At 53.5% G+C, this 17,498-nt stretch overlaps 1 protein-coding gene and 1 non-coding gene across 2 annotated transcripts in view; one reads left to right on the plus strand and one right to left on the minus strand.

Moving 5' to 3' along the window:
• Nucleotides 1–17,498, plus strand: part of LOC120375373 (zinc finger protein 850-like) — a 477,476-nt gene that overhangs the window by 92,579 nt on the left and 367,399 nt on the right. The gene's annotated exons all lie outside the window — the stretch shown is intronic.
• TRNAT-UGU lies at nt 7,525–7,596 on the minus strand. The gene has a single exon. It is a non-coding gene; the product is annotated as a tRNA-Thr (tRNA).

The following is a 17,498-nucleotide window of genomic DNA, read 5'->3' on the forward strand; positions in this document are numbered from 1 at the left end:
TAGGAGGCTGAAGCAATTTTATGGATGGTGACACTATGATTAAAGGGTTATTTAATGTTGTAGAAATTGTTAAAAACACTGAGCTTAAACTGGAACTGCCTGTTATTAAAGGCTGGTTTCCGCACCTCAGTTCCATAAGCTCTGCTAGAAACACCCTGGGTTCTCTCCTGCCTCGGTGGGAACTGGAGGGAATCGTCCCCTGCTGCCCTTGGCTCCAGGCTGGTTTTTCTGGGGAGGGGGCGTGGAATTGATTTGTTTGCTGTTGAGAAGGGAGCCGGGCCAGCTCTCAGGGAACGAGAACTCCCAGCATCTTCCCAGCCCAGCCCAGGCTGCTGCCCTGTCCCAGCCTCTGTTCCCCTGGGGGCCCTGCGTGTTTGACTCTAGAGCAGGCCGGGAGCAGCAGCTGAGGCAGAGGACAGCCTGGGCCGGGCAGATAAGAAGGAGTTTAGCAAGCAAAAAAGGTAAAATGGCAGTGGAGTGTTACCTTGGACTCGACGGCATTTCTCCATTGGTCTGTCTGCTTTGGGGCAGGGACAATAACACGTCCTGCTGCATTTGATATTTCAAAGGGAGGTTTAGGATTTTCATTCTCACACACGGTGCACAAAGTAGGACTCAACCTTTGCTGTAAACTAAACAAGCTGCTCACATGATAGCATGACCCCGAACTGCCCAGAATCACCTGATTGATGCCGAGCTTAGCACAGACACCGGCTCAGCCTGGCAGGGAGCTGCCCTAAGCCATGACAATCAGCTTCCCTCCGCCTCCTGCTGCACAGCGAGGGTCCCACGCGAGAGGCTTTGGGCCCAGTTTGTTCAGGAGCGTCCCAGGCTCCAGCTGTAAACTCTGCTGGTCAGTTCTGATCTTTGGCCACACGGGGGCGGCACTAACGGTCCCATCTAAACGCTGTTTGCGTTCGACCCTTCGGATCGCAGATTGTAACCCGCGGGCAGATCTCTGAGCGCAGCCAAATCCATCCCCAAACTGAACATTGAAGCAGCAGCTCCCGTTGGAAAGATCAGGATTTTTGCCTTTAAAAACAAGGGAAATGTCTCCAGCGAGAGACTGAAGAAGCTCAATTGATTTCATTGACTCCATGAATGTTCTTCTGTGTCCCCCTAGGAGTCATGCCCCACATTTTGGGAACCACTGAACCCTACTGGCTAAGCAGGGGCTAGTGATGCCAAAGCCCAGGGAAAGGGAGAACAAGTGCGGGGCCCCCAGCACTGGAGCCATGTGAGGGGCTGCAGGAGAGGGGCAATGGCTGGTGGCCCAGGGAGTTAAGGGCAAAGGGGGCACAGGAGGGGGCAGGAGTTAGGGGAGAAGGAGGCGCAAGGGTTGGGAGTGCAGGAGCTAGCGGTAAAGGGGGAGGGGAATCGTCCAGGGGCAATGGGGAAGTGCCAAAGTACAAGCTTTGCCCAGGGCACCATTTTCCCTAATGCTGGTCTGAGCAAACAATTGGAAATGACCCTTCAGTGAGACCAGAACCATAGTGTAGAAAAGCCCCTTTGTTAAGTGGTGGTGGCTGAGGGCTTAGGGAGATGGGTTAGAAAACAACGGGCGTTTTTCTGTGGAGGTTTGATTCTTGCCTGCTAGGCCAGGCTGGGGTGTGGTGTCTCCATGGCTGTACTTCCAGTGTCTGATCTGCCACAGGGAGCCAAGTCTAGACATACTCAGAGGCTCTATGCCAGGGTTTCTCAAACTTCCTTTCACTACAACCCCTTTTTGCAAAAAAAAAAAAAACTTACTACATGACCCTAGAAAGACGCACCAAGCCCCTCTACACTGGGCACAGGCAGAGGAGACAAAGCCTGAGCCCTGCCCCAGTTAGGGGAGGGCAAAACCAGAGCTTGAGGGATTCAGCCCTGGGTGGTGGGGCTCAGACTTTTGGTTTCAGCCCCAGGCCCCAACAAGTCTAATGCCAGCCCTGGCGACCCCATTAAAACAGGGTTATGACCCATTTTGGGGTCCTGACACAGTTTGAGAACCACTCCTCTATACTGAGGGGAGAGAGTTTTCCTGTGGGTGCAGTTAATCCACTTCCCAAGAGGTGGCAACAATGTCAGTGGGAGAAGCTATATCGGTGGGTGTGCAAGCTGTGGTGTTTGCCACATTTAAGAAGTTTAATCAAACCCCATTTTGAAAACCACCTGTGGTCTGGGAATGGCAAAGGAGCTCGATGAATCAGGGTTTGTCCTTCAAAGTCCTGGACATCACGATTCCATACTCCTGTTGTCATTGGGGATATTGCTCAGTGTTAGAGTGCTTAACTGCAGTTTTCACATAGTCCTCAGTTCAAACCCCTGTGTTCTCTTATAACCTTCTTTTTTTTTTTTTTTAAAGTTAAACATTTTAATTTCCATTCTCCATTATGTTCAGGGGCTCCTCTATACAGGAGTGCTTGATATTAATGTAAACACTCAACATTTTGCTGTCCAAATGCATAAAAACCTAGCGAAGCTGTCCATCAGCTGAAATCAGTTCCAATCCTCTAAGTGTCTAGTTTATGTTTTCATCAGTTAAACAAAGGTATCATACGAATGTACATTCGCAGATCCCTCTTCTCCAGGAGCTATGTTGTGCAGAAGAACAAGAACCACATCCAGTTGCAGTTCAGGAATCTGATGACCAAAGAGCCACGAAGTGTTCTGAGGGCTGGAGAAAAATGCCTTCTAGTGAGCTATTGAATGAGCTCAACCTGTTTAGCTTATCAAAAGAAGATTGAAAGGTGACTTCATTGAAGTGTTGAAGGGCCTTAATGGAGACAAAAGATTGGGTATTAAAGGGCTTTTTAGTGTAGCAGAGAAAGGCACAACAAGACCCAATGGCTGGAAGGTGAAAAGAGACAAATTCATAATAGAAATGACACAAATATTCAACAGCGAAGATGATTCACCACAGGAACAAGCTACCAAGGAAAGTGTTGGATTTGCCATCTCCTGATGTCATTTAATGAAGACTAGCTGCCTTTCTGGAATGTGTTTGCCCCAAAAGTAGCTCTGGTGTCATACAGGAGGCCTGTGATATGCAGGGGGTCAGATTAGATGCTCTAATGGTCTCTTCTGGCCATAAAGTCGACTAATTTCTGAAAAACTGAGTGTAGCATTGGGAGCAGCGTCTGATGTTTTCCTGTCTAGCCGGCTTGCTGCCTAGAACGAACGCTCCTTGAGTGGGGTGATCCACAGGGAGTAGCTCAAACCTCCAAAGTGCCTGGGCAGGGGCAGGACATTAGCACAGCAAGGGAGGGGTGTGGCAGTGACATCACAAAGGCTTTTTGCAGGACCTCAGACTATTGGCCAAAGGTGGTGGGGAGGTGGTGACCTCACAGAGAGATGCTGACATCAGCCCGGCAGGACAGGGGCGAGGGGCCAGGGAAACCTCAGAGACCCCTGTCGGCTTTGCTTCAGCAAGTCTCCTTCTCCAGGTCTCTCTTTGAGGACTGAGAGAGTATTCGGGTTCACGTACGTGAGCGCCAGGAGGAACCTCTTTCGAGTTTTCTCCTTCCCTTTTCCTGATTTTACTAGAAAACAGCCATCCCTGTTTAGAAGGTAAGAGCCTCTTCGAGGTTTGAAACCTGTTCAGTCTGGTCCATCTGGTGACCATTGAATTCTAGGCATGGAAATTTATTTTGTCCCTTAGAATCACTGGGGTCATTAGGGTTTGTCCTTTTGGTTTCACCTTTTCCTCCATCCATCCCTCCCTCCTTTCTCTTTGTCTCTTGCTTCTTTTGTCCTTTCTCCTGTTCCCCTCCCAACACCAGGAGGGGTGTGCGTATGTGTCTCAGGGGAGTGCTCTGCAGCTCCCACTGTGGGAGGTCCACCCAAAAATGTGGGGCTGAAACAGTGCTCGGGCAGTGATCCCCACCGGTGACCTGGGCCATCCTTTGGGCTCTCTGGTGAGAACCCTCAGCCTCCCGTTCTCAGTCTCTACCCTGATTGGCTGAGCAGGGGGTTATTGACAGGGAGGAGACTCAGGTCCTTGTTGTTCTCTTTTAAGCCCAAGGAAATAAGTCAGAACCCGTCATATGTTTGATGAATTTTGCTGCTCCTCTGCATTAATTGTCTCTGAGCAGTTCATGATTCTCTCTAACATTGCAGTTCTCAAATACTTGCTGAATATTTATTGTGCACTGTTGTTGGGCTGGAGCTCATCTGAGAGCACTTTATTCAGGTCATTCAGTGTCTGAAATTCAAGATCCGATGGTTAGTTTGAAAATCAGGGCTCTTGGGTCCTATTCCCAACTCTGCCACTGACTGGCCGTGTGACCTAAGACAAGTCAATTCTCCTTTCTCAGCCTTAGCTTCTTCCTCTTTCAAGTAGGGATAATAATGATCCGCTCCTATCTACCTCACGGTGGGTGGGGATCCATTGGAGAGTGTCACTAGGAGTAGTGCATAATATGCGGTGTCCTATCACGTTTACTCAGAGCAGATTATGACATAATAGAATAGCTGAAATAGTCTATTTGATTTGTATTTTTTTATTTTGAAATTGTTAAGAGCAGCAATTACTTAGCTCAGACTGAAGCATCTTATCTAATGTTTGAGATCTAAGTGTCTCCTCTTTGTGTGCGACGAGACAATTTAACACACTGTGACAAACAGGAGATGCTTTTGTTTTGCAACAAAATATTTTTGCAAAGAACTTTCATCTCACTTGTTTTGATTTCGAGAAACAAACTGGTTTAGTCTGAAGGGGATTTTCTGACAGAAATGGTTTCAATGAAATTTCCCCACCATCTCGATTCCTGGGCTCTATCCCTTTCTCTGTTTGTTTTTTTTTTTTGTCCATTAGAACAGGAGTCAGGGCTGTTGGCTTCTCTTTCTGGCTCTGCCACCACCTTGCTGTGTAGGCCCTTGGGAAGGTCACTTCCCTTCTTTGTACTTCAGGCTTCTCCCCATCTGTCCAATGAGAACAGGGACAGTTCTCGAACTCTGGGCAGTCATTTTCAGCCGGGCCCCGGCAGGGATAACTAAAAATTTATATATATATATATATATATGTATATATAAAAAAGACTTTCATTCCTTAGGAACCGGTTCCCTATAAAAAGTTCTGATTTAAGGGATGTGCCACAGTATGTATTTTTTGTACCAATAGTGTTACCATGCGTCCGTATTTTCCCAGGAGGAATTTTTAAATTTTAAAAATTCCTCCCAGACAGTGATTTAAGAACCAAAATGCCTGACATGTCCAGGAAAATACGGGTGTATGTTAACCCTACCTAAAGTTCTTTTTTAAAAAGATGGGCCTGAACTAGAAACGAGCTCCGTTTTACATGTGTGGGTCCCTGCCACTCCCTGGGGGTGTGCTAGGGTGACCAGATGTCCTGATTTTATAGGGACAGTCCCAATTTTTGGGACTTTTTCTTATATAGGATCCTAATAACCCCCACCCCCTGTCCCGATTTTTCACACTTGCTGTCTGGTCACCCTAGGGTGTGCACATGTGTGGGTTCCAGCTGCTCCCTGCCCCCCTCATTGAAGCAGGTGTGCAGGGTTACTGCCCTGGGAACTGCAGGCACCAGTGGACATGGGGCTGGCTGGAGGCAGGGCAGGAGCTGACTGGAGGTAGGGTCTGGCTGCAGGCAGGGCAAGGGGTGCGGGGCTGGCTGGAGATGGGGTGTGCGGAACTGGCTGGCTTCAGGCAGGGGGGTGCAGCAGGGGTTGGCTGCAGACAGGGCAGGAGTTGCAGGGCCGGTGGTGTAGGGCTGGTGCGGGCAGCGGGGTGTGGGGAGCTGGCTGTCTTCAGGCAGAGCCGCAGGGGGTACGACGGGTTGGCTGGAGACAGGGCACGGGGTGCAGGGCTGGCTGCAGGGGGTGCGGGGCTGGTGCAGGCAGGGCAGGGGGTGCAGGGCTGGCTGGAGATGGTCTGGCTGTGGGCAGGGGGTGTGGGGCTGGCTGGAGGCAGGGGCTGGTGCAGGCAGGGCAGGGGGTGCAGGGCTGGCTGGAGATGGGCTGGCTGCAGGCAGGGGGTGCAGGGCTGGCTGGAGGCAGGGGCTGGTGCAGGCAGGGCAGGGGGTGCAGGGCTGGCTGGAGATGGGCTGGCTGTGGGCAGGGGGTGTGGGGCTAGCTGTGGGCAGGGGCTGGTGCAGGCAGGGCAGGGGGTGCAGGGCTGGCTGGAGATGGGCTGGCTGCAGGCAGGGGGTGCAGGGATGGCTGGAGACGGGCTGGCTGTGAGCAGGAGGTGTGGGGCTGGCTGGAGGCAGGGACTGTTGCAGTCAGGGCAGGGGTGAGGGGCTGGAGGCAGGGCAGGGGGTGTGGGGCTGGCTAGAGGCAGGGGCTGGGGCAGGCAGGGCAGGGGGTGAGGGGCTGGCTGCAGGCAGGGGGTGCAGGTACAGAAGGTACAGCCCACCCTGTACGGTAAGTGCCCCCTCCTCCTCCCTCAGCACCGGGGTAGCAGCAGCAGCACGGGGCTTGGGGGCTATTTAAATGGCCCGGGGCTCCCCTGCTTCCACCGCCCCGGCCCTGTAAATAGCTGTGGGAGCCCTGGGGAAGCAGCGGGGCTCTGGGGGCTATTTAAAGGGCCGGGGCGGTAGAAGCAATGGGAACCCCGGACTTTTTAAATAGCCCCCAGCGCCCCGCAGCCCTACCCCAGCCCCTGCTGGGAGCCCCAGGCCCTTTAAATTGCCCCCTGGGGAAGCCGAGCCACCCCAGTGCGGCGAACCGGCTCTTGCTGGTACACGGTACCGGGGCTTGGGCACGGGGCCCTCTTAGGGGTGGGGCCCAATTCAGGGGAATCGGGAGAATCGGCCTAAAGCTGGCCCTCTGTGGGGGTGGGGTGGGGTGGGGCAGAACTTGGTCCCATTCTGGGCACCACCAAAAATTATCCAAACCTGCCGCCCCTGTCCAGCCAAACCTTCTGCTGATGCACCTCAGCCCACACCCCTGCAGGGTTTGAAGCTTCCATTGCTTAAACTCCAGGACACTGAGGGATTTCAGCTCCCCTTTGCCCACAGGGAACCTTCACCCCACTCCCAGCCAGGTTCTTGTCCATGGGATCACTGTAGGGGGCTGGGTCCCGCTGGATCTTTTCTCTCTCTGTGACAGGCCAGGGTGCAATAACTGGGGCATCTGAGCACCCAGGACCTTCTGTGGGGATGCCATTCCCCTTCCCCTTCTGTGGTCTCGTCTGTCATTGACTCCAGCCTTTTTTCTATCCATCGTCAGCACCATCCCAAGCCAGCTGCACTTGCCTCAAAAAGACAGTGTCCCCTGGTGGGTGTAAATCACTGACCTCTCTCTGAGCACTGACTGCCCCTCTGTTTCCTGGCCTCTCAGTCTGTGCAGATGGGACCTTTCCCTCCAGTGCTGGAGGATTCGCCCTTCTCATCTACCCTTGTCCCAAGCAGCACAGCAGGTGGGAATCTTACATGTATTGAGGTGACTTAGGAGCAGAAACCCCCCCAGACCTTCCATGCAATTGGCACTTGCTCCTCACTGAGTAGGATTGAAATTCCTGCAGGGAGACTGCTGGGCCACATCCCAGCTGGGCATGAGCAAAGCAGCAGGATGAAAAGAACCTGGAGATGCTGGGGATTGAACCCAGGGCCTCATACATACAAAGCATGTGCTCTATCACTGAGCTACATCCCCAAATAGTCTTTGTTTGCTATGGGTTACACCAGGGGTAGGCAACCTATGGCACGTGTGCCAAAGGTGGCACACGAGCTGATTTTCAGTGGCACTCACACTGCCCAGGTCCTGGGCACCAGTCTTGGGGGCTCTGCATTTTAATTTAATTTTAAATGAAGCTTCTTAAACATTTTAAAAAAAACCTTATTTACTTTACATACAACAATAGTTGGTTATATATTATAGACTTATAGAAAGAGACCTTCTAAAAACATTAAAATGTATCACTGGTATGCGGAACCTTGAATTACAGTGAATAAATGAAGACTCGGCACAGCACTTCTGAAAGGTTGCTGACCCCTGGGTTACACTCAGAGCCCTCTTGTTTCCAGAGCATCCAGTGGCCTAAGAGCAGCATGGGGGACACATTCCCTGCTCTGAGGGCAAACCTGCTGTCCTGGAGGCTGCTGGTTCTTAGGGTCACTTTGCAGGGCCAGATTCGATGTGTGGGGCAGAGAGAGTGGGTGCCCTGGATTCAGGGTGCAGAGATATAATCAGGTCTCTCCCCTGCATTGGGTGGGGGGTGCTGCCACCCCCCGCTGGAAGGTAATGGGAGGGGAGGGGCGCTGTGAGTCACTCAACACCTGACCCTGGTGGCAGCAGTGCTGTGGGGAGCTCCAGGTGTTTCTAGGATCTGCTTTTTCCACCTGCCTGTAAAGTCCAGCTTTCCCCAGCACATTCACTGCGTGCAATTGGGTCACTGTTTCCATGGCTGAACAGCAAAGAATCACTCCCAGTTTCCCTTCTATCTGCAGCAGGATTAGCCTGTGTCAGTGGTTAATGAGGTGGATCTAGTGGTAGATTGTTATTCATTCCCCACCTTGACAATTCACACAGTCCCTTTCCCATGCAGATTCCCAGCACCTCAGTGATCCTGGTAGTGGGGGTTGGGTCCTGAGATTTTCATGGTTCTTTTCCCCTCCACCTGGAGTGAACTCAGCTTTTCCCCCATCCCAGACAATCCATGAAATAACAACAGGGGCATAAAGAACGAGGGGAGGGAACATCTCACGGCCAGGGCTGGATGTGCCCAGGGCCCCCCGCTTGTCCATTGTTTCCATGGAATTTGGCCCCCTGCTTTGCACAAGGGACAGAGAAAGATCTTGCTGTTCCTGTGTCTGTGCAAGGATAATTGTGCTTCTGTATGAAAGAGAGGCAGGAAATGGCCCCATGATGGGACAATAGCCTCAGGATTAAGCCCTAAGGGCTCAGGCTGAGAACTGATAGAACTGCACTCATCTGCGATTTAACAAATTGTCTTTCATGGAGCAGGGCCAGTTCCAGTGTTTTTGGCACCCCAAGCAGAAAAAAAAATAAAAAAGCTGCAATCAATGGCAGCTCTACCTCTGCCGCTTTTGGTAGCAACTCCTTCCCTCTGAGAGGGACTGAGAGGGCCAAATTGCCGCTGAAGCCTCCCCTTTCCATTGACCAGCCCAGGGACCTGCTTGCTGCGCTGGTGCCTGGAGCCAGCCCTGCCATGAAGACGCTGGGAAGATGGGGGAATCTGGAAAATAACATGGATTTGTTTACATTGCAAGTGAAGAATAATTGAAGCTTTTCTGGTTTAAAGTCAGTTTTCCCTGCCTGGGAATTGAACCCAGGCCTTGGCAGTGAAAGTGCCAAATCCTAACCACTAGGGAGGTGATTATAGGAGCTGTCTCTCTTATACTACACTTTCTTAGGCTACTTTCTATCCAATTTCTGAAGCTGCTCCATTGTCCACTCCCTGAGGGGCTAAGAGCAGAGAGTGCAGGAACCCCTGTGCTCAGGGTCACAACCTGAGCCCAACCCAAGTCACTGAAACAAACTCAAATGACGCTTCCTCCAGCAGGATCACAGAGCCACACAAAAAGAACCCATGAGGAACAATCCTCCTCTGCCTTCATTTAACCCATTGCAACCCTCTCAGCAGCCGGCTCTTGCGGGAAGGACTGAGCTGATAGGAGCTCTGGCACAGAGACCAAGGGAGGGGTGTTGCTCCCCCTGGGTGTGAGCTGATCACATTCTGACTCTGTGTAACGGGTCTCTGAGCTTTGCCATCTTGTGAGTTCTGAGTGCTGAGCCCCCCGGACCCTTCTGCTGGGAGCATGGGGATTGCACAACAGCTGCAAGCCCTTTTCCCGTCTCCTTGTCCTCTTCGGCTTCCCCAGACCTTCCCCACAAATGGTTGTATCAGGTGCTGGAGGGATCTAAGGACCTGCAGGTTTCCCGAACCCACCTCTTAAGGCAAACAGTGATTCCCTTCTCTGACACTCCTGGGCCTGGGCTTCTTTTGAGTTTTTCCCTAGGGGGCTTGACTCCCTGTGAAAATGTGTGTGTGGCGTGTGGGGAACTCAGACTCAGACTCTCCCCCACTAGATGAGTCCAACAGCACCTCCCCTTGGTGGGAGATTCCTAAATTCCACCCTCCCACCCTGGTTATTCTGACCAGCTGATGGCGGCAGCATGTTAAATCAACCCCAGCTCTCTGGTCTAGAAAGCAGCATCTAACCAGCCTTGTGACAGCTCCGGTTTGCTCGCTGGAGACATAATGAACCAGGAAAGAAGGCAAATGTCAGACAGGGAACCTCAGCTCACAAATAAACACCCTCAAGCTCCTTCTACACTGCGACTGGGCAGTTGACTGACTTTAAATCTAGCTAGCTCAGTTGGTAGAGCCTGATGCTCTTAATCCCACCATCATAAATCCAAGCCCCATGGTGGGTGGTAGCGACAGCCCTTAGGTGTCACTCTTCTGCTAATAGTGACAGACCAAAATGAAACAAACTCTCTATGCTCTTCGGCAGGTCATGTTTCCTCCTCTCTCTGAGCTTCAGTAAAACATGAAGAGAGACCAAACTGACATTTGCACCCTCCGTTAAGAGAGGAATTTCTCCTCTTCCATTCTACCCCAGGCAAGAAGAGGGGATAATAACCATTTAACAGATGACTTCAGAGAGAAAAGTTTGGTCTTTATAAATAGGACGATGATCCATTGTTCTCCATGTCCACTGACGGTAGGACAAGAAGTAATGGGCTTAATCTGCAGCCAGGGAGATTCACGTTAGATGTTGGGAACAGCTTTCTAACTCTGAGTGTAGTTAAGCTCTGGAATAGGCTCCCAAAGGCGTCTGTGGAGTCTCTGTCCTCAGAGGTTTTTAAGAACAGGTTGAACAAACCTCTGTCAAGGATACTCTACATATACTTGGTCCCATAGACAACCTGCTCTGGCTCTGGTTCCCTCCTTCTGCTCCCTGCCTGGGCCGGCTGCTGTGGGCACTTGACCCCACATGGCCCTGACGCATCGTCTCTGCTTGGCCCTGCCTCAGCAGACAGGGCTGGATTTCATGACCTCTCCAGGGCCCTTGCAGCCGTACAGCTCTGTAATTCGATGCCATCGCAATATAATATAAACAACAACAAAAGTGGAAACACCCCAATCTAACATCTAACAATTCAGCATGAACTGACATTCCACAGCACAAAGTGACAACACGTTAGGAGTGCAAAGCCCGACAATTCAGCACCACGCAAATGAACGCGTCATAGGGCAAAATGACACACTGCAAAAGAGATCAGCTCAAACCGACACAACACAAGGCAGTGCAAAAACCATACAACACGAAACAATGTGTCAGAGTGCAAAGTGACACTGTGCAAAACAGCTCAGCGTGGAACAACAACACAGCACAAACCCACACCACAGAATCATATAGAAAGGTAGGGTTGCGAGGGAACCTGAGAGTCAGGACCAAATCTCCCTAGGCCACCCCTGACAGGTGTTTGAAGAACAGGGAAACAAAGGGCACCACGAACGTATGTTTTTTGGATGAGCCAAGAAAAGGGAGCAGCATTGTCCCCCTTGGGTAGCCCCTGTTCAGTTCCAGGTCAGAAAGCAAAACTCTTCTGCAAGAATATCCAAAAAATATTGTGTTTCACTTCACTTCATAAGTACAGTTGTGTGGCAATGAAATGATGACCCTAAAGTTTCATAAAAGTGTGGGAAATACGGATGTATCTGAGAAAATGGCTTGGAATGAAGAAAGACAAAAAGTGATCAGTCGAGAGAACAGGCCCTGTTTCCCCCTGGTCTGGAGCTTCTCTCACAACTACTGGAATAGCAAAGCTAAGCAAATGGGGTTCTATTGTTGCAAAGGAGATTGAAGTGAGGCCATTTTCTCCAGATAGAATTAAATGGTAAAATGTCAGGAGTGGGATGTGAAACCACATGTCCATGCAGAGACCAGAACACCCAAGGGATTGGAAAAAAAAGAGTCTTATAACTAGCACTTTAGACCAGTCCACCATCCTGATACCACAAAGAATATGACTTATGAACCCTAGTTTTCATTAATAGTTGATTAACTCTTTAGGGTGGTCAAGATGGCACATCTCTTTCAACTCCTAGAGACCTTCTACAGCACAGCTGATTTTTAGACACACTCACCCGGACCTAAAGTTACACGTTTCCTGGAGCTCCATGAGTTCTGCGGTGTTGTAATGTCCCTGCTCACATTTTAAGTGAACAAAAGATGGGGGCTGGCATTCTGAAACAGTAATGGTGAACCTCAAAATCCTGCCCTGGGGGCCAGACAGTTAAGCAACCAGCACCCACAACCTCTACCATGATAGCATCCTGTCTGGGAACAACTCACTTACCAACAGCTGGGGTGTGAAATCCCCATTTCTTTGTTGTTCTGTCACTGTAGTCCCCTCTTTCCTATTGCTTGTCTGTATAATCTCTGTCTGGTGCTGTGACTGTTTCTGTCTGCTGTATAATTAAATTGTTGGGTGTAAACCAATTAAGGTGGTGGGGTATAATTGGTTAGATAATCATGTTACAGTATGTTAGGATTGGTTAGGTACATTTCAGTAAAATGATTGGTTAGGGTATAGCTAAGCAGAACTCCAGTTTTACTAAATAGTCTGCAGTCAATCAGGAAGTAAGGGGGGGAATGGGGATGGGGATGGGGATGGGGATGGGGGTAGGGGAACTGGAATTCTGTTTTGCTAAGGCGGGGAATAGGAACAGGGAATGGGAACAGGGACACACGCAAGTCTTTGTGGTGTCAGAGCTGGGAAGGGGGATCCTGAGGAAGGAAATTGGAATCATTGCTTGCTGGAAGTTTACCCCAATAAACATTGAATTGTTTGCACCTTTGAGCGTCGTGCATTGCTGCTCTCTGGTCACGTGAGAAGGACCAGGGAATGGGAGGGTGATGGGATAAACCCTCTAACAAGTACCTCTTATTTTGCTGCCTGGCAGCTGGAGCTTTAAACTCTGCTTGTGAGCTCTGTGCCTTGGCCAGACAGGGACAGCCTGGAACTGGGAAATGCTCCTGCTCCCCCCGCCCCCGTCTCATGTCGAGCTGCAGGCGCCGCTGTCCTCCCAGGTAAGATCCTGGATGTTTCGGTGCCCCCCATCCCCCATCCAGGAGCCCAGGTGTCCGGGTACCTCTGCCCCCAGACAGAATCCTGGATGTGTGGGTGTCCGTCCCTCTGCAGAGGATCCCGGAGTGTGGATGCCCTTGTCCCTCTCTAGAAGATCCTGGGTGTGTGGGTGCCACTCTCCCCCCCCAGAAGATCTCTGGTGGGTGGGTCGCCAGGGTGTGAGAGCTCCCAGCCCCCGATACAGGCTGGGGGAGGGGGGGTATAACTGGCTCTCCCTGTCCTGCCCAGGCGGTGCTACAGCAGCTGTTCACAGGGGCAGCAACCCCACTGTCACCCTGCAGCTTTAACCTGCTCCAGGGGTGACCTGCTTCACCCTCCTGTGGGAGCCTGGGGACCCCGAACTTCCCAGAGTCACCTGATTGATGCCGAGCTTAGCACAGACACCGGCTCAGCATGGCAGGGTGCAGCCCTGACCATAGGCGGCAGGTTTGTATAATTTTTGGTGGGGCCCAAAATGGTGGTGCCCCCCCCACTCCCGCCCTGTAAGCCGATATAAAATGAAGCTACAACACGTCAGTACCACACGATAACATGTTTGGTTATGGGGTCGGGGGTTCCAGGGGCCAGTCACGGGACATGGAGCTGGGGGGGTTGGAGGGGGCATAGGTTTGGAGGGGCAGTCAGGGGACAGGCAGCAATTGGATAGGCATGGGAGTCCAGGGGGTTTATCAGGGGACAGGTAGGGGGTGGGGTGCTGGGGGAAGGTGGGGGGGGGTGTGAGGAGGGGGCAGTTGGGGACAAGGAGAAGGGAGGCTTAGATAGTGGCTGGGGTCCCAAGGGGCAGTTAGGGGCAGTTGTCTCAGGAGTGGGTAATGGGGGACAAGGACCAGTGGTGCTTAGATAGGGGGTGGGGGTCCTGGGGGGCAGTTGGGGCAGGGGTCTGGGGAGGGGCAATCAGCGGCCAGGGGCTGGGATTCAAAGGGCTCTGAGCGGCTGGCAGCTGCGGGGAGCCCTGAGCCCTTTAAATCCCAGCCGCTGCGGCTGGGATTCAAAGGGCTCTGGGCTCTCTGCCCCTGCGGGCAGTGCAGAGCCCTCTGACTACCGGCCACGCCTGAGATTTAAAGGGCTCTGGGCTCCCCGCGCTTGTAGGCAGCCCAGAGCCCTCTGATTCCCGGCCGCGGCTGGGATTTAAAGGGCTCTGGGCTCCCCGCGGTTGCAGGCAGCCCAGAGCCCTCTGCTTCCCAGCCCTGGCTGGGATTTAAAGGGCTCTGGGATTCCCGCGGTTGCAGGCAGCCCAGAGCCCTCTGATTCCCGGCCGCGGCTGGGATTTAAAAGGCTCTGGGTTCCCCACCGCAGCGGGCAGCCCAGAGCCCTCTGATTCCCAGCCGCGGCTGGGATTTAAAGGGCTCTGGGCTTCCCGCGGTTGCAGGCAGCCCAGAGCCCTCTGATTCCCGGCCGCGGCTGGGATTTAAAGGCTCTGGGCTTCCGCGGTTGCAGGCAGCCCAGAGCCCTCTGATTCCCGGCCGCGGCTGGGATTTAAAACTCTGGGCTCCTGCAGCAGCGGGCAGCCCAGAGCCCTCTGATTCCCAGCGGCTGGGATTTAAAGGCAAAACCTAGCTCCAAATATTGGTGGAGCAGAGCCCTGATTTTGAATATTCCTGGGGCTCTAGCTCCACGAGCCCATATAAGTTGGCGCCCATGGCCTGACCCTGACAACCAGCTTCCCTCCGCCTCCTGCTGCACAGCGAGGATCCCACGTGAGAGCCTTTGTGCCCCACGTGTCCAGCCAGGTCCGTTCCAGCTCCAGCTTTCAACTCTGCTTGTGAGCTCCCATCTCCGGCCACACGGGGCAGCACTAACGGCCTCATCTAAATTTGACCCTTCAGACCGCAGATTATAACCCAGCGGGCAGATTATAGCCCAGGAAGCCAAATCCTTCCCCAAACTGACAGCTGAAGCAGAAGATCCCCTTGGAAAGATCAGGAATTTTGCCTTTAAAAACAAGGAAAATGTGCATTGGTCTCTTCTGTCTACAGCGAGAGATTGAAGAAACTCAATTGATTTCATTGACTGGAGGTTAAGAGGGGATTTAGTCACTGATTTTAAATACACAGTTTTAAAAATTCCCAGAGGGGGGAATATCTGATTTGAAAGGGTTCTTTAATTCACCAGACAAAGGTTGAACACGACCCCCTTGGTTTGCAGTCAATGTCACAAAACGCCAACTGGAAATTACCATTTTTTAACCGTGAGGCTAATTATCTAGTGGAACAAGCTCCGCACGGGAATTGGTTAAATCCCCATCACTGCCCTGTGTAAATGAAGACCGCAGCTCTTGCTGCAAGACACCTGGTGTGTGAGTGTCCCTGTTCCCCCTTCAGAACCTCTGGTACATGGTGCTTCCCTCCTCCCAGTTCAAGATCCCCATCATGTGGGTGCTCCCATCCAGGATCTCTGGTGGGCGTCTCTGTCCCCCACCCCATGAACTAGCTCCCATGTGTGGTTTCCCCTGCCTGCCCCCATCCAGGATCTGTGGGTGTCTCTGTTCCCGTTTTCAAGATCCGTGTTGCAGGGGGGCGTCCCTCCCCCCAAGTCAGAATCCCCAGCGTGTGGGTGCTCCCATCCCCCCTCCAGGCTCTGCGGGGGGTGTCTGTATAAAAAGAGACTGTGTCTCACTGTCTTGCCCAGGCTATGCTGCAGGGGCTATTCACAGGTGTGATCCCACTACTGATCCGCATGGGAGTTTTGACCTGCTCCGTTTCCAGACCTGGGCCGGTTCACCCCTCCTTAGGCAACCTGGGGACCCCAAGCTTCCCTGGGATCACCATATTGATGCTGAACTTAGTGCAGACACCCAATCAGCACAGCCCGCAACTCCTGAGCTCAAGCGATCCACCAGCCTCAGCCTCCCCAGGAGCTGGGATCACAGACACCAGCCACGGAGCCTGGCTTGTTTCACAGCCTGGCAGCTGGAGCTTTAAACTCTGCTTGTGAGCTCTGTGCCTTGGCCAGATGGGGACAGCCTGGAACTGGGAAATGCTCCTGCTCCCCCCGCCCCCGTCTCATGTCGAGCTGCAGGCGCCGCTGTCCTGCCAGGTAAGATCCCGGATGTTTCGGTGCCCCCTTCCCCCGCCCAGGTGTCCGGGTACCTCTGCCCCCCCCTACAGAATCCTGGGTGTGTGGGTGTCCGTCCGTCTGCAGAGGATCCCGGAGTGTGGATGCCCTTGTCCCCCGCTACAAGATCCTGGGTGTGTGGGTGCCACTCTCCCCCACTAGAAGATCTCTGGTGGGTGGGTGGGTGCCCCTGTTCGCCCTTACAGCATCCCTGGTGCACGGGGGCCTCCCTCCGTCCCAACTCAGGGGCCCCAGGGTGTGAGCGCTCCCATCCCCCGATACAGGCTGGGGCGGGGGAGGGGTATAACTGGCTCTCCCTGTCCTGCCCAGGCGGTGCTACAGCAGCTGTTCACAGGGGCAGCAACCCCACTGTCAACCTGCAGCTTTAACCTGCTCCAGGGGTGACCCATGCGGGTCGGGAGTGAGGGGCACTGGCAGCGCAGTAACTGGGGAGCTCAGCGGGAAATCCAGGGGGCTGCGGGTCGGGAGTGAGGGGCACCAGCAGAGCTCTTGGTGTGGAGATCAGGATTGGGATAGGAGGGGCTGCGGGTCGGGAGTGAGGGGCAGCAGCAGAACTGTGAGTCTGGAGGTCAGGACTGGGATAGCAGGGGCTGCGGGTCAGGAGTGAGGGGCACCACTAGAGCTGGGGGGAACCCAGGGGGCTGCGGGTCGGGAGTGAGGGGCACCGGTAGAGCTGTGAGTCTGGAGGTCAGGTCTGGGATAGCAGGGGCTGCGGGTCGGGAGTGAGGGGCACCGTCAGAGCTGGTGTACGCCTAAGGGGCTGCGGGTCGGGAGTGAGGGGCACCGGCAGCGCAGTAACTGGGGAGCTCAGCGAGGAATCCAGGGGGCTGCGGGTCAGGTGTGAGGGGCACCAGCAGAGCTGTGGGTGTGGAGATCAGGATTGGGATAGGAGGGGCTGCGTGTCGGGAGTGAGGGGCACCGGCAGCACAGTGACTGGGGAGCTCTGCGGGAAGCCCAGTCGCTGCAAGTCGGGAGTGAGGGGCACCAGCAGAGCTGTGGGTCTGGAGATCAGGATTGGGATAGGAGGGGCTGCGGGTCGGGAGTGAGGGGCAGCAGCAGAACTGTGATTCTGGAGGTCAGGACTGGGAAAGCAGGGGCTGCATGTCGGGAGTGAGGGGCACCGTCAGAACTGGTGGACGCCTAAGGGCCTGCGGGTCGGGAGTGAGGGGCACCAGCAGAGCTGTGGGTCTGGAGATCAGGATTGGGATAGCAGGGGCTGCGGGTTGGGAGTGAGGGGCAGCAGCAGAACTGTGAGTCTGGAGGTCAGGACTGGGATAGCAGGGGCTGCGGGTCGGGAGTGAGGGGCACCGGCAGAGCTGTGAGTCTGCAGGTCAGGACTGGGATAGCAGGGGCTGCGG

The sequence above is a fragment of the Mauremys reevesii genome, linkage group 12, assembly GCF_016161935.1.
Source record: "Mauremys reevesii isolate NIE-2019 linkage group 12, ASM1616193v1, whole genome shotgun sequence".
Taxonomy (NCBI): Eukaryota; Metazoa; Chordata; order Testudines; family Geoemydidae; genus Mauremys; species Mauremys reevesii.